The following is an 11,438-nucleotide window of genomic DNA, read 5'->3' on the forward strand; positions in this document are numbered from 1 at the left end:
TCTTCTCCTGTCTCTTCTCCTGTCTCCTCTCCTGTCTCCTCTCCTGTCTCCTCTCCTGTCTCTTCTCCTCTCCTGTCTCCTCTCCTGTCTCCTCTCCTGTCTCCACTCCTGTCTCCACTCCTGTCTCCTCCCATGTCTCTTCTCCTGTCTCCACTCCTGTCTCCACTCCTGTCTCCTCTCCTGTCTCTTCTCCTGTCTCTTCTCCTGTCTCCTCTCCTGTCTCTTCTCCTGTCTCCTCTCCTGTCTCCTCTCCTGTCTCTTCTCCTCTCCTGTCTCCTCTCCTGTCTCCTCTCCTGTCTCCACTCCTGTCTCCACTCCTGTCTCCTCCCTGTCTCTTCTCCTGTCTCCACTCCTGTCTCCCTCCTGTCTCCTCTCCTGTCTCTTCTCCTGTCTCTTCTCCTGTCTCCTCCCCTGTCTCCTCCCTGTCTCCTCCCCTGTCTCCTCCCCTGTCTCCTCCCCTGTCTCCTCTCCTGTCTCCTCTCCTGTCTCCTCTCCTGTCTCATCTCCTCTCCTGTCTCCTCTCCTGTCTCCTCTCCTGTCTCCACTCCTGTCTCCACTCTGTGTTTCCACTCCTGTCTCCTCTCCTGTCTCCTCTCCTGTCTCCTCTCCTGTCTCACTCCGTGTTTCCCTCCTGTCTCCTCTCCTGTCTCCACTCCTGTCTCCACTCCTGTCTCCTCTCCTGTCTCCACTCCTGTCTCCACTCCTGTCTCCCTCTCCTGTTTCCCTCCTGTCTCCACTCCGTGTCTCCTCTTCTGTCTCCTCTCCTGTCTCCTCGCCTGTCTCCACTCCGTGTCTCCTCTCCTGTCTCCTCTCCTGTCTCCACTCCTGTCTCCCTCCTGTCTCCTCTCCTGTCTCCTCTCCTGTCTCCTCTCCTGTCTCCACTCCTGTCTCCTCTCCTGTCTCCTCTCCTGTCTCCACTCTGTGTTTCCACTCCTGTCTCCTCTCCTGTCTCCACTCCGTGTCTCCTCTCCTGTCTCCACTCTGTGTTTCCACTCCTGTCTCCTCTCCTGTCTCCACTCCTGTCTCCTCTCCTGTCTCCTCTCCTGTCTCCACTCCTGTCTCCTCTCCTGTCTCCTCTCCTGTCTCCACTCTGTGTTTCCACTCCTGTCTCCTCTCCTGTCTCCACTCCGTGTCTCCTCTCCTGTCTCCACTCCGTGTTTCCACTCCTGTCTCCTCTCTCCACTCCTGTCTCCCTCTCCCTCCGTGTCTCCTCTCCTGGAGTGTCTCCTCTCCTGTCTCCTCGCCTGTCTCCTCTCCTGTCTCCACTCCTGTCTCACTCCGTGTTTCCACTCCTGTCTCCTCTCTCCCTCCGTGTCTCCTCTCCTTTCTCCACTCCGTGTCTCCTCACCTGTCTCCACTCCGTGTCTCCTCTCCTGTCTCCACTCCATGTCTCCTCTCCTGTCTCCACACCTGTCTCCTCTCCTGTCTCCACTCCGTGTCTCCTCTCCTGTCTCCCTCCGTGTCTCCTCTCCTGTCTCCTCGCCTGTCTCCTCCGTGTCTCCTCTCCTGTCTCCACTCCGTGTCTCCTCTCCTGTCTCCTCTCCTGTCTCCCTCCTGTCTCCTCGCCTGTCTCCACTCCGTGTCTCCTCTCCTGTCTCCACTCCGTGTCTCCTCTCCTGTCTCCACTCCGTGTCTCCTCTCCTGTCTCCTCGCCTGTCTCCCTCCGTGTCTCCTCTCCTGTCTCCACTCCGTGTCTCCTCTCCTGTCTCCACTCCGTGTCTCCTCTCCTGTCTCCACTCCGTGTCTCCACACAGGGTGTCTCCTCTCCTGTCTCCTCTCCTGTCTCCTCTCCTGTCTCCTCTCCTGTCTCCACTCCTGTCTTCACTCCGTGTCTCCTCTCCTGTCTCCACTCCTGTCTCACTCCGTGTCTCCTCTCCTGTCTCCTGCCTGTCTCCACTCCTGTCTCCACTCCGTGTTTCCTCTCCTGTCTCCTCTCTCCTCCGTGTCTCCTCTCCTGTCTCCACTCCGTGTCTCCACTCCTGTCTCCTCGCCTGTCTCCACTCCTGTCTCCACTCCAGTGTTTCCACTCCTGTCTCCTCTCTCCACTCCGCGTCTCCTCTCCTGTCTCCACTCCGTGTCTCCTCGCCTGTCTCCACTCCATGTCTCCTCTCCTGTCTCCACTCCTGTCTCCTCTCCTGTCTCCACTCCGTGTCTCCTCTCCTGTCTCCACTCCGTGTCTCCTCTCCTGTCTCCTCGCCTGTCTCCACTCCGTGTCTCCTCTCCTGTCTCCACTCCGTGTCTCCTCGCCTGTCTCCACTCCGTGTCTCCTCTCCTGTCTCCTCGCCTGTCTCCACTCCGTGTCTCCTCTCCTGTCTCCACTCCGTGTCTCCACTCCGTGTCTCCTCGCCTGTCTCCACTCCGTGTCTCCTCTCCTGTCTCCACTCCGTGTCTCCTCGCCTGTCTCCACTCCGTGTCTCCTCTCCTGTCTCCACTCCGTGTCTCCTCTCCTGTCTCCTCTCCTGTCTCCCTCCTGTCTCCACTCCTGTCTCCTCTCCTGTCTCCACTCCTGTCTTCACTCCGTGTCTCCTCTCCTGTCTCCACTCCTGTCTCCTCTCCTGAACTCCTGTCTTCACTCCGTGTCTCCTCTCCTGTCTCCACTCCTGTCACTCCGTGTCTCCTCTCCTGTCTCCTCTCCTGTCTCCACTCCTGTCTCCTCCCATGTCTCTTCTCCTGTCTCTTCTCCTGTCTCCACTCCTGTCTCCACTCCTGTCTCCTCTCCTGTCTCCTCTCCTGTCTCCACTCCTGTCTCCTCTCCTGTCTCTTCTCCTGTCTCTTCTCCTGTCTCCTCTCCTGTCTCCTCTCCTGTCTCCTCTCCTGTCTCTTCTCCTCTCCTGTCTCCTCTCCTGTCTCCTCTCCTGTCTCCACTCCTGTCTCCACTCCTGTCTCCTCCCATGTCTCTTCTCCTGTCTCCACTCCTGTCTCCACTCCTGTCTCCTCTCCTGTCTCTTCTCCTGTCTCTTCTCCTGTCTCCTCTCCTGTCTCTTCTCCTGTCTCCTCTCCTGTCTCCTCTCCTGTCTCTTCTCCTCTCCTGTCTCCTCTCCTGTCTCCTCTCCTGTCTCCACTCCTGTCTCCACTCCTGTCTCCTCCCATGTCTCTTCTCCTGTCTCCACTCCTGTCTCCACTCCTGTCTCCTCTCCTGTCTCTTCTCCTGTCTCTTCTCCTGTCTCCTCCCCTGTCTCCTCCCCTGTCTCCTCCCCTGTCTCCTCCCCTGTCTCCTCCCCTGTCTCCTCTCCTGTCTCCTCTCCTGTCTCCTCCTGTCTCATCTCCTCTCCTGTCTCCTCTCCTGTCTCCTCTCCTGTCTCCCTCCTGTCTCCACTCTGTGTTTCCACTCCTGTCTCCACTCCTGTCTCCTCTCCTGTCTCCTCTCCTGTCTCCACTCCGTGTTTCCACTCCTGTCTCCTCTCCTGTCTCCACTCCTGTCTCCACTCCTGTCTCCTCTCCTGTCTCCACTCCTGTCTCCCTCCTGTCTCCACTCCGTGTTTCCACTCCTGTCTCACTCCGTGTCTCCTCTTCTGTCTCCTCTCCTGTCTCCTCGCCTGTCTCTCCCTCCGTGTCTCCTCTCCTGTCTCCTCTCCTGTCTCCACTCCTGTCTCCACTCCTGTCTCCTCTCCTGTCTCCTCTCCTGTCTCCTCTCCTGTCTCCACTCCTGTCTCCTCTCCTGTCTCCTCTCCTGTCTCCACTCTGTGTTTCCTCCTGTCTCCTCTCCTGTCTCACTCCGTGTCTCCTCTCCTGTCTCCACTCTGTGTTTCCACTCCTGTCTCCTCTCCTGTCTCCACTCCTGTCTCCTCTCCTGTCTCCTCTCCTGTCTCCACTCCTGTCTCCTCTCCTGTCTCCTCTCCTGTCTCCACTCTGTGTTTCCACTCCTGTCTCCTCTCCTGTCTCACTCCGTGTCTCCTCTCCTGTCTCCACTCCGTGTTTCCACTCCTGTCTCCTCTCTCCACTCCTGTCTCCTCTCTCCCTGTGTCTCCTCTCCTGTCTCCACTCCGTGTCTCCTCTCCTGTCTCCTCGCCTGTCTCCTCTCCTGTCTCCCTCCTGTCTCCACTCCGTGTTTCCACTCCTGTCTCCTCTCTCCACTCCGTGTCTCCTCTCCTTTCTCCACTCCGTGTCTCCTCACCTGTCTCCACTCCGTGTCTCCTCTCCTGTCTCCACTCCATGTCTCCTCTCCTGTCTCCACACCTGTCTCCTCTCCTGTCTCCACTCCGTGTCTCCTCTCCTGTCTCACTCCGTGTCTCCTCTCCTGTCTCCTCGCCTGTCTCCACTCCGTGTCTCCTCTCCTGTCTCCACTCCGTGTCTCCTCTCCTGTCTCCTCTCCTGTCTCCTCTCCTGTCTCCTCGCCTGTCTCCACTTGTGTCTCTCTCCTGTCTCCACTCCGTGTCTCCTCTCTGTCTCCTCCGTGTCTCCTCTCCTGTCTCCTCGCCTGTCTCCACTCCGTGTCTCCTCTCCTGTCTCCAGAGTGTCTCCTCTCCTGTCTCCACTCCGTGTCTCCTCTCCTGTCTCCACTCCGTGTCTCCACTCCGTGTCTCCTCTCCTGTCTCCTCTCCTGTCTCCTCTCCTGTCTCCTCTCCTGTCTCCACTCCTGTCTTCACTCCGTGTCTCCTCTCCTGTCTCCACTCCTGTACTCCGTGTCTCCTCTCCTGTCTCCTCGCCTGTCTCCACTCCTGTCTCCACTCCGTGTTCCACTCCTGTCTCCTCTCTCCACTCCGTGTCTCCTCTCCTGTCTCCACTCCGTGTCTCCTCTCCTGTCTCCTCGCCTGTCTCCACTCCTGTCTTCTCCTGTCTCCACTCCGTGTTTCCACTCCTGTCTCCTCTCTCCACTCCGTGTCTCCTCTCCTGTCTCCACTCCGTGTCTCCTCACCTGTCTCCACTCCATGTCTCCTCTCCTGTCTCCACACCTGTCTCCACACCTGTCTCCACTCTGTGTCTCCTCTCCTGTCTCCTCCGTGTCTCCTCTCCTGTCTCCTCGCCTGTCTCCACTCCGTGTCTCCTCTCCTGTCCACTCCGTGTCTCCTCTCCTGTCTCCTCTCCTGTCTCCTCTCCTGTCTCCTCGCCTGTCTCCACTCCGTGTCTCCTCTCCTGTCTCCACTCCGTGTCTCACTCCGTGTCTCCTCGCCTGTCTCCACTCCGTGTCTCCTCTCCTGTCTCCACTCCGTGTCTCCTCTCCTGTCTCCACTCCGTGTCTCCTCTCCTGTCTCCCTCCGTGTCTCCTCTCCTGTCTCCTCTCCTGTCTCCACTCCTGTCTCACTCCTGTCTCCTCTCCTGTCTCTCCTGTCTTCACTCCGTGTCTCCTCTCCTGTCTCCACTCCTGTCTCCTCTCCTGTCTCCACTCCTGTCTTCACTCCGTGTCTCCTCTCCTGTCTCCCTCCTGTCTCCACTCCGTGTCTCCTCTCCTGTCTCCTCCTGTCTCCACTCCGTGTAATCTCCTGGACACTGTCTCCAACTGTCTCCTCCGTGTCTCCTCTCCTGTCTCCACTCCTGTCTCAGACTCCTGTCTCCTCTGTGTCTAAGCCTGTCTCCTCCCATGTCTCTTCTCCTGTCTCCTCTCCTGTCTCCACTCCTGTCTCCTCTCCTGTCTCCTCTCCTGTCTCCTCTCCTGTCTCCTCTCCTGTCTCCTCTCCTGTCTCCTCTCCTGTCTCCTCTCCTGTCTCTTCTCCTGTCTCCTCTCCTGTCTCCTCTCCTGTCTCCTCTCCTGTCTCCTCTCCTGTCTCCTCTCCTGTCTCTCCTGTCTCCTCTCCTGTCTCTTCTCCTGTCTCCTCTCCTGTCTCCTCTCCTGTCTCCTCTCCTGTCTCCTCTCCTGTCTCCTCTCCTGTCTCCTCTCCTGTCTCCACTCCTGTCTCCTGTCTCCTGTCTCCTGTCTCCTGTCTCCTCTCCTGTCTCTCCTGTCTCCTCCTGTCTCTTCTCCTGTCTCCTCTCCTGTCTCTCCTCTCCTGTCTCCTCTCCTGTCTCTTCTCCTGTCTCTTCTCCTGTCTCCTCTCCTGTCTCCACTCCTGTCTCCTCTCCTGTCTCCTCTCCTGTCTCCTCTCCTGTCTCCTCTCCTGTCTCCACTCCTGTCTCCTCCCATGTCTCTTCTCCTGTCTCCTCTCCTGTCTCCTCTCCTGTCTCCTCTCCTGTCTCCACTCCTGTCTCCTCTCCTGTCTCCTCTCCTGTCTCCACTCTGTGTCTCCACTCTGTGTCTCCACTCCTGTCTCCACTCCTGTCTCCACTCCTGTCTCCTCTCCTGTCTCCACTCCGTGTTTCCACTCCTGTCTCCTCTCCTGTCTCCACTCCGTGTCTCCTCTTCTGTCTCCACTCCTGTCTCCTCTCCTGTCTCCACTCCTGTCTCCACTCCTGTCTCCACTCCTGTCTCCTCTCCTGTCTCCACTCCGTGTTTCCACTCCTGTCTCCTCTCCTGTCTCCACTCCGTGTCTCCACTCCTGTCTCCACTCCTGTCTCCACTCCTGTCTCCTCCCCTGTCTCTTCTCCTGTCTCCTCTCCTGTCTCCACTCCTGTCTCCTCCCATGTCTCTTCTCCTGTCTCTTCTCCTGTCTCCTCTCCTGTCTCCTCTCCTGTCTCTTCTCCTGTCTCTTCTCCTGTCTCCTCCCCTGTCTCCTCTCCTGTCTCCTCTCCTGTCTCTTCTCCTGTCTCCTCTCCTGTCTCCTCTCCTGTCTCCTCTCCTGTCTCCACTCCGTGTTTCCACTCCTGTCTCCTCTCCTGTCTCCACTCCGTGTTTCCACTCCTGTCTCCACTCCTGTCTCCACTCCTGTCTCCACTCCTGTCTCCACTCCTGTCTCCTCTCCTGTCTCCACTCCTGTCTCCACTCCTGTCTCCTCTCCTGTCTCCACTCTGTGTCTCCACTCTGTGTTTCCACTCCTGTCTCCACTCCTGTCTCCACTCCTGTCTCCACTCCGTGTTTCCACTCCTGTCTCCTCTCCTGTCTCCACTCTGTGTCTCCTCTTCTGTCTCCACTCCTGTCTCCTCTCCTGTCTCCACTCCTGTCTCCACTCCTGTCTCCACTCCTGTCTCCTCTCCTGTCTCCACTCCGTGTTTCCACTCCTGACTCCTCTCCTGTCTCCACTCCGTGTTTCCACTCCTGACTCCTCTCCTGTCTCCACTCCGTGTCTCCACTCCTGTCTCCACTCCTGTCTCCACTCCTGTCTCCTCTCCTGTCTCCTCTCCTGTCTCCTCTCCTGTCTCCACTCCTGTCTCCTCTCCTGTCTCCACTCCTGTCTCCACTCCTGTCTCCTCTCCTGTCTCCTCTCCTGTCTCCACTCCTGTCTCCACTCCTGTCTCCTCTCCTGTCTCCTCTCCTGTCTCCACTCTGTGTTTCCACTCCTGTCTCCACTCTGTGTCTCCACTCCTGTCTCCACTCCGTGTCTCCTCTCCTGTCTCCACTCCTGTCTCCACTCCTGTCTCCTCGCCTGTCTCCACTCCGTGTCTCCACTCCTGTCTCCTCGCCTGTCTCCACTCCGTGTTTCCACTCCTGTCTCCTCTCTTCACTCCATGTCTCCTCTCCTGTCTCCACTCCGTGTCTCCTCTCCTGTCTCCACTCCTGTCTCCACTCCTGTCTCCTCTCCTGTCTCCTCGCCTGTCTCCACTCCGTGTTTCCACTCCTGTCTCCTCTCTCCACTCCGTGTCTCCTCTCCTGTCTCCACTCCGTGTCTCCTCGCCTGTCTCCACTCCATGTCTCCTCTCCTGTCTCCACTCCTGTCTCCACTCCGTGTCTCCTCTCCTGTCTCCACTCCGTGTCTCCTCTCCTGTCTCCTCTCCTGTCTCCACTCCGTGTCTCCTCTCCTGTCTCCACTCCTGTCTCCACTCTGTGTTTCCACTCCTGTCTCCTCTCTCCACTCCGCGTCTCCTCTCCTGTCTCCACTCCGTGTCTCCTCGCCTGTCTCCACTCCATGTCTCCTCTCCTGTCTCCACTCCTGTCTCCTCTCCTGTCTCCACTCCGTGTCTCCACTCCTGTCTCCACTCCGTGTCCTCTCCTCTCCTGTCTCCTCTCCTGTCTCCACTCCGTGTCTCCTCTCCTGTCTCCACTCCTGTCTCCTCTCCTGTCTCCACTCCTGTCTCACTCCGTGTCTCCTCTCCTGTCTCCACTCCGTGTCTCCTCTTCTGTCTCCTCTCCTGTCTCCTCTACTGTCTCCTCTCCTGTCTCCACTCCTGTCTCCTCTCCTGTCTCCACTCCTGTCTTCACTCCGTGTCTCCTCTCCTGTCTCCACTCCTGTCTCCACTCCGTGTCTCCTCTCCTGTCTCCACTCCTGTCTCCACTCCTGTCTCCTCTCCTGTCTCCACTCCTGTCTCCTCGCCTGTCTCCACTCCGTGTCTCCTCTCCTGTCTCCACTCCGTGTCTCCTCGCCTGTCTCCACTCCTGTCTCCTCTCCTGTCTCCACTCCGTGTCTCCTCGCCTGTCTCCACTCCGTGTCTCCTCTCCTGTCTCCACTCCTGTCTCCTCTCCTGTCTCCACTTCGTGTCTCCTCGCCTGTCTCCACTCCGTGTCTCCTCTCCTGTCTCCACTCCGTGTCTCCTCGCCTGTCTCCACTCCGTGTCTCCTCTCCTGTCTCCACTCCGTGTCTCCTCTCCTGTCTCCTCTCCTGTCTCCACTCCTGTCTCCTCTCCTGTCTCCACTCCGTGTCTCCACTCCTGTCTTCTCTCTCCACTCCTGTCTCCTCGCCTGTCTCCACTCCGTGTTTCCACTCCTGTCTCCTCTCTCCTCTCTGTTGGCTCTCAAGTGTTTGTTTTCCTCTGACTTTGTCCTCTGTCAACACACAGACACTTGATCATATCAACCGAGAGACACAGGGAAAGAAGAGCGGGCAAGAACTAGAGCAAGGAAATCCACATGAAAAATTATTCCCTTTGTACGCTGAGTGTACAAAACATTAGGAATACCTTCCTAATACTGACTGGCACCCTCATTTGACCTCAGAACAGCCTCAATTTATCAGGGGCATGGAATCTACAACGTGTTGAAAGTGTTTCACATGGATGCTGGCCCATGTTGACTCCAATCCTTCCCACAGTTATGTCAAGTTGGCCAGATGGGAAACTGTTGAGCATGACAAACCCAGCAGCGTTGCAGTTGTTGACACAAACCGGTGCGCCTGGCACCTAATACCATATGCCATTCAAAGACACTTAAATCTTTTGTCTTGCCCATTCACCCTCTGAATGGCACACACACACAATCCATGTCTCAATTGTCTCGAGGCTTAACAATCCTTCTTTAACCTGTCTCCCATCCCCTTCATCTATATTAATAAAAGTGGATTGAACAAGTGACATAAATAAGGGATCATTTCACTCGGTCAGCCTATGTCATGAAAAAAGCAGGCGTTCCTAATGTTTTGTACAGTCAGTGTGTCGCCTATGGTTGATTTAGTAAAACACTTTTATACACATGAATACTTTGCTGGCACATTTACTATACAAATTCAAAGACAACCTCGCCTTATGTCAACTGTATATCAGTGAGAAACGAAGGTACTTCATCGCTGAAATCCATGAAGGGGGAAACAGCGCCACTGTTCGGCCCCCAGCGCCTTTGTTATTGTTTTTGTATTGTTGATGAAACGAAAACAGAGAGGAGCGTCCAGCATCGTGGTTTAAAAAAAAAAAAATCACATGACATATTCTGCAGTTCTAATCACGCGTGCAATGATGTCCTTAGGGAAAGACAGTGTTCGTTGTTTGAGAACTCATTTGTTGTTAGCTTGAAAACAGTCTGTTTGAACATTTACTGCCTTGTCTGTTCAACATGGAAGAATCTCCCCTCCTCCACAGCCAAGCCGACTATGACAACCCACCAGCGCCCCTCTCAGGCCGCACGGAGGAAGCGCACCCAGACTGGCCAGACCTCCGCCAACCTTCCGCCGGACAGCATGACCCCGTGGGGCGGACTGTCCCTGTCCGAATCCTCCTTCACCAGCATCCCTCCGCCCCCGCCCGCCCCTCTCCCCACACCCCTGCCCCCCCAACTCCCCCGACACCTGTCGGGGGGTGTCGGTGTCCGGAGCCCTGCCCCCTCGCCCCCAGTCACAGCTCCCACGGAGGGGAGCAGGGCCGTGAGGGTGAGGCGCAGGGTGCCCCCCCAGCACAGGCTCCCCCGTGCCCCCCGCTTGCCCCCACTCAGACCCGTCACCAACCTCAGCTTCTCTCGCAGCTTCACCTTCTCCTTCTTTGAGCTGCCACTGCACCAGTCCCCCCACAGCCGCGCTGAACGCGTCCGAGACCTCATGCTGCTGCTGAGACAGATCCAGTACTGACTGACCGCACTACACCGTGACCCAGAGCAGCGACTCAGTACTGACTGACCGCACTACACCATGACCCAGAGCAGCGACTCTGACCACAGCATGGCTATTAACTAGGACAATACTTGACCACTCACCAGGACAATGGTCCAGCTCTGGTTGCATCACAATTACATCAAGTCCAAGCACTGGCACCGGTGGTCAGGCACGGTCCTTCTGAAAATGCGGCACTACTGTCCAGTACTGACCGACTTGATGGCACACCAAGGACCACAACAGGACCATGGTTATGTGCAGATATTCTGAACCCTTTCTGATTAACTCAGTCCAGGGATACTGCTTTTAAAGCACATTTATTCTCAGCGTTTGTATGTTAGTGTGCCCAGTGATTGGAGTACTAAACATTTGTGTGTGTGTGTGTGTGTGTGTGTGTGTGTGTGTGTGTGTGTGTGTGTGTGTGTGTGTGTGTGTGTGTGTGTGACGTGTTAAGAATGTGTTTGTTCTTATTGGCTGTCTGGATCTGGGGGTGAGGCTTTGAGACAGTGTAGCACGGGTAAAATGAGGAAATTTATCAGATTAAAACATATCAACAAAAAAATAACAGATAAAAAAAAAAAACATACCGAGTTAAAACTCAGAATATTTGGATGCTAGAGTTTTATGTAGCCTGATATGCTAATCAAAGTCTGTCTAAGTTCATGTTTGTTGCAGTAGTTATAATGTGGCAAATGGTCCCATTGCCGGTTGGTAATCATTCTCTCCCAAGACATGGTAATTTAAACATCTGTATTTCTCTCTCAAAATCATAAGATTATAGCATTTCATTTAGTCGTCTTTACACTTTATATGATGTAAAGAAAGTTAATGTTTGATCTAATGTGTCAATGTTTATAATGTAAGGCTGGCAAGAATTCTCTCCTGAGACTTTTGGGTAAAGCATTTCTCAACGTCTCCATTTGTGTCAGAATTATTTGGGCGCATTTGTTTCTCGTCATTATGTCACTTTATATTCTACAATGTGATGTGGCAAATGGCTATAATGTACGGCTCGTTTGAGAGCCTAAGATGCTTTATCCCAAGACCTTTATGCATATCAGTACAGCAGAAGAATCAACCCACACCTACAAAATCATCAGAGTGGTGCACACTCATACTCACACACCTCTAAGTTACTCCACAGACACGCCCCTCCCCGTGCTGACTGACATGGTGTCA

This window comes from Oncorhynchus keta, chromosome 28 (genome assembly GCF_023373465.1).
Source record: "Oncorhynchus keta strain PuntledgeMale-10-30-2019 chromosome 28, Oket_V2, whole genome shotgun sequence".
Lineage (NCBI taxonomy): Eukaryota > Metazoa > Chordata > Actinopteri > Salmoniformes > Salmonidae > Oncorhynchus > Oncorhynchus keta.